Source organism: Equus asinus, chromosome 21, assembly GCF_041296235.1.
Source record: "Equus asinus isolate D_3611 breed Donkey chromosome 21, EquAss-T2T_v2, whole genome shotgun sequence".
Taxonomy (NCBI): domain Eukaryota; kingdom Metazoa; phylum Chordata; class Mammalia; order Perissodactyla; family Equidae; genus Equus; species Equus asinus.
Genome location: NC_091810.1, coordinates 53015500 through 53020784, shown reverse-complemented (window position 1 = coordinate 53020784; position 5285 = coordinate 53015500). Strand labels below are relative to the sequence as shown.

The following is a 5285-nucleotide window of genomic DNA, read 5'->3' as shown; positions in this document are numbered from 1 at the left end:
TTCATTGGGCAATTAATCACGGGCTGCCTGGGGACGAGGCTGCTGTTGCCAGCTCAAGCGTTCTGTCTGGTGCACCCATTGTTTGCTTATGGATACCATGTGCGTGGCAGGCAGGGCCACTGCTGGCATTTCTCTTCTATCCAGAGACCCGAGCATCGTTCTGGGCTTCTGATAAAATTTCAGCAAACATTTTTTGAGAAAATAAGAAGCCTGTGCTGTTATGGAAAGGTGGAGAGTGTCGAAGAGAGAACTGGGAGTAGGGAAGTGGGTCCCGGGCGGTACATGTGTGAGAGGGTTTGAGGGGAGAGAAGTGCCTGCAAAGCGAGCACCTCTCCTGGGCTCGGCCTGGCACTGGCATCTTCGCCAGATGATGATTGTCATGGCAAGCATGGTGTCAAGCACTTAAAATGCATCCTCATCACAGTCCCCTGAGGAAGACATTACATGGCCGTTTTACAGATGAGGTAAACTGAGGCTCAGAGGGATTAAGTTGCTTTATGAAGTCACACAGTGGTGGAAGCGAGATTTGAACCTCGTCTGACAACCTCGTTCTTACTCACAGACCTGCTAAATGACCTCTGCCATCACCAACCCTTGTGAGTTGGGGATTATCATCCTGTTTTACTGATGAGGAGCTAGATGCAGGATGGCTGGGCCTGGGACAAGGGCAGGGTCATCTGCATCTCGCCACCCTTCCAACTGCGTCTACCCTGCACTTGGTCCCAGTTCGTAAGTTCCACCAACACTGCAATTCGGGAGGATGTTTTCCCAGTCCGATGCATCCTTACTCATGAAGCCCTGGACTGCTGTTCCCCGTGTCCACTGTTCTGTCTCCAGGGCCACCGGGGCAGACGCTCAGTAAGTGCTGGCTGGGACCCTGGGATTTGGCAGGGCCTGCTCAGCTGGGCGGACATCCAGCCTGCAGCTCCTGAGATGCTGGGAGCCTTCAGGTATGACGTTGATGGATTTTAAAATAATGTATTTACAAATTACTTGGAGAGGTATTCAAGAGAAAGATAAAAAAGACCAGGGATAGTGACTAAACCACACTGATGGGGACAGCAGAGTAGTGTCCGTGAAAAAACCGCCATTAAACACTTATTTCTAGGGTTAGCATCTGTAAGACGAACCTACCTGAAATGATCTCTTTAAAACTTTTTTTGGTAATATGGTAATGTGCATTTCTATAGCTTTGCGTGCTACTTAAAGTAATTTTTTTTGGAAAGACAACCCTTAAAGCAATTGATATGTTGTGGTTCGTATATCCACCTTCTAAAAAATTAAAATGCCATTTAGCATTTATAATTGTAAATTCTGAGGATTTCCATATGGCAAACCTGGGAGGCAGAGCAGCGTCATCAGAGCCGAGGCAACTGAATGCTCCCCTCAGCCACCAGCAAGCGTCATAAAAATTTACTTCATGCTGTGTCTAAACAGCACCAAACACTCCCTTCAAATGAAATAACTGGCACTCCCTCTCCAGAGGTGGGGAGGAGATGGGGGAAGCAAGAGAGCCAGGAACATGGGAATGCCCTCTGACAGCTCCCTTCCTGCTGGGTCTCCCGGCCCGCAAATGCTGGGGGCCGCCTGCCGTTTGCCGGGTGCGCTCAGCCTTGCAGGTGTCCTGCCTGCGTTATCTTCTTGTTGAGGGGGCTCCATTGATCTATATGTTCTTTTTCTACTAAAGTCCCCAGATTTGGGGATTTGACAGAGTTGTGGCTATGAGCATGGCCTTGGGAGCCGGGCAGACCTGGCCTGATACACTGCTTTATCTTGCTGCGTCTCAGTTTTCTTGTCTGTGAAATGGGCTTACTAGTTGTTTTGTTGGGAGTGTTAAATGAGATCGTTGTTGGAGAACAGTTAGTTCAGGGCCTGCAGGGGGTGGTATGCAGTGAGTGTGGCCAGCACTTTTAGTTCCAGAAATCTGGGCATGTGGCTCGTCCTCTGTCCCCACACTGCTGGGGAAGATGGTGTATTTGCACCTGCAGGGATCGGTCCTTGTATGTGGGAAATAAAGAGAGAGCAACAGTTCCTGACTGAAAAGAAGCTAAACTCCTGTCTGCGTGGAGCCATTCCTAGCAATCAAGCAAACCGGGAATCCAGTGGCCTCAAGAGCTGGAAGGGATCCCAGAGGCCACTCAGCCAGACTCTTCATTTCGTGGATGAGGAAACCGAGGCCCAGAGACAGGTGCTGGCCTTGCCAAAGATCACAGTCTGGTTGGCAGCAAAACCAGGGCTGGAAGCGAAGCCCCTTAGCCAACTGGGCGTCTGACATGGCGTCTCTCTAAGTCCAGCCCTTTGCAATACTTTTACAGCTGCGCTTTAAAAAGGAGGTCCAGTTGCAAAGTGAGAGCAAAGAGCCTTTCTAATTTACCCAGAGAAGAGGAGGAAAATGACAGGCTTGCTAACGGCCGGAAGAGCACTTCCAGCTCTGTGTATAGGCTGGAGGATTGATTGCCGGGCCGAGAGTGTCAGCGCTCTTAGCAAGCTTCCTTTCTGAGGCAATTAAGCCTTGCACCTCCCCGCTCTGCTGAGGACCTGGGTCAGGCCCCAGGAGACTCGGGTGGGAGCTGGAAGCCCAGGCTGGACCAACCCCGGCCTCAAGTCCTGAAGAGGGTCACAGGGGTAGGCAAGAACTTGGAGCCCACAGTAGAGCGAGGCTGTCAGGGCCATGGGGTCATGCTTCCTGGTACCTGGCCTGATGGCCAAACTCCCACACTCCCTCACGTGGAATCAGAATCCCCATGTGACCACCTGATTGAAGCTGTGTACCACGTCCACCCGGGGCCAGCTATACCTGTCCCTGTCACCCAGCTGGCTCCCTTGATGGCAGTCTCCATCTTGATTGTGCCTGGGTTTGCTCTGCCCTGTGCACTTTGGAGCTGTGGACCATGAGCCTCCCCATGGTAGAGCCCAGTGTGACTCTGGAGCTGGGCCTGTGGTCCCAGCCCTGTCACCCTAGCCTAGCGTGGCTCACTCCCTCTGGCTGACTGTTGACCAAGTGATGGAGCACACAGGTGGGAGGGATCAAACTTCTCCTGTGGAAATCTAATGAATGAAGCCCAGAGATCTCCTGAGCTACCCACTTGCAACTCACTTTTGAGTGACAGTAATGAAAAGAAAACATTATTTGGCCTCCCCTGGGCAAACAGAGACACTTACGATGTCCCATACTCCACCAAGGCCCAACCATCTCACTGTCACAGAGACTGACATCTACAGTCCCAGGAGTGGGCGTCTCCCAGAGAGGACCCATAGGGATTCTGAACTGACCCCCTGTGGCTTACACCTTCCTTAAATCTGATCTACTGTAGTCTCTTGCTCATCAATGATCTGACATCTTGTTTTAAGCTCCAAAATAGCAATTCACTTTTGTCTTGTAGGCTAACTTAGATTGGCTGAAAGTGGTTGCCTGAGTGCTGTGTTAAGAAGGATTCCGAGGCCATGTCTGGGCTCAAGGAGAAAATATTGCAATGGATCAACTGTAGCTGCCAAGGTACAAAGGAATACAGTTAGTGAATGTTTATGGTTTTGTCTGCCACTTTCTTCTGGAAAGGACATCATTTTCTCTTGGGTATCTGCTGTTCGTTAATTCCATATGGTTCTGGTGGGGCTACCAATTAGAGTACCTGGCCCCCGGTTTCAGTGATGGACATGTGACCCAGGCCTAGCCACTCATGGTTCCCCAACCACATAAGCTTACTGATTTGCCCAGGAAACAAACTTGTGACCCAAACCAGCCAATCAGAGATCTTTGGGATTTTATACATGAAGCAGGCATGTCTTTCCTGTGGAATCACTGGGATGAAGTGAGACTGGAGAGCTGTCTGCTGCTCTCCCACCCCTTCCCCCTGCACACAGAAAGCCTGCTTGCAGTAGGAAGGAATAAGGCCAACAGCAGGAGCTGAGAGAAGCAGGAAGGCCTGACATCATCATTTGAGACCCTAGATCTAGCTGGAACTGAAATCAGCACTGTCCCTGTTCTGCCCAGATTGTGAGTTTAAAAACACAGTTGTGAAACCATAAGCTGGCTAGAGTTGAGTGTCTGACACCCACAAGCAAATACGTACAACATCTGTCAGCCCTCTCATTGTCGCTCCAGACACCTTCCACTCTAACACAGCTAGTTTTACCCTCTCCTCACAACCCAGAGAGTGCCCAGTTCTCTTCTTTGAAACCCTGTAATTCTCTAAAAGGAAGAAGACACTTTTTTCTCTCCTTAATCATATTCACAAATGCTCTGGGTACCACTCCCCTCCCCTGCTCAGTCTCAGGTGAAATTTCTGTTCTCTGTAGTACTAGGCATTTGAACCAAATCATTCAGAGTTTTTGAATCTGTATTCCAAGGTCATAATCATGAATAAAGAAAAAGTTTGTAGATCTGTGACATTTATCATATCTTGTTTATGATAGTGAAAAATTGGAAACCAACCGAATGCCCCCAAATAAGGGGACAGTTAAGGAAATGTAGAAATGTTCACATTATGAAAGAGTGTGCAGCCGCGACAATTCTGTTTACAAAGACTTTTCTACTTAGCATGGCATTGAGACCCCAGGGAGAAGTTAGCCCCTCTTGTGGTGTCCAAGGAGTGTAGCACCCCTGCGCGCTTGTGGCTGTTCGTAGAACCTTTTCTCTTTTTCCTCCCCAAAGCCCCAGTACATAGTTGTCTATCCCAGTTGTAGGTCATTTTGTTGTTGTTGTTCATATAGTCTTTACTGATGCTTTGTGCCGTTTAGGGAGGGCTCACGTTGCATAGGGCTTGTGATTCCACTGAGAGTCCCCCGATACACCCTCGTTATGGGGGTCTCACCCTCTCTTGCCTTTTCCCACACAGCTCCCAGCCTCACTGTCTTCACTCTCCTCCCGTCTAGATTTCCTCGGGGAACCTCAACAGCCCTTCCCTTCTGTCATGAAGAGCAATCCAGTTCTTTCCCAGCTCCTACCTCCCAGTTCATCCTGGGACTCCTGGACGAGAGCCGGGCCGGTAAGCAGACCGTTCCTCCTCACACGGCAGGTGAGCCCTGGCTTTTGCCATGGAGCATGTCCCCGAGCCTCCGCACCTCCACACAAATGGCTTCCCAGGCCTTAACTGCACCCGAATCCCCTGGAGGACCCCACCCTGGCGTTTCTGATTCAGCAAGGCAGGGGCGGGACCTGAGAATCTGCATCTCTAACCTGGTCTCAGGTGATGCTGAGGCTGCTGGCCTGGGGACCACACTTTGGGAACCACTGACTTGGAGCATTTCTTCTGCACACATAGAAGCCTCTCCCTAAGAGGCATTTT

The 5285-nt window shown here is 50.2% G+C and overlaps 1 long non-coding RNA gene across 1 annotated transcript; it reads left to right on the top strand.

The window, feature by feature from the left end:
- Positions 1–2054: 2054 nt before the first annotated feature.
- LOC139041361 (uncharacterized) lies at positions 2055–5008 on the top strand. Its single transcript, XR_011496367.1, has 3 exons — positions 2055–2188; positions 3384–3496; positions 4873–5008. It is a non-coding gene; the product is annotated as an uncharacterized lncRNA (long non-coding RNA).
- The last annotated feature ends 277 nt before the right edge of the window (positions 5009–5285 follow it).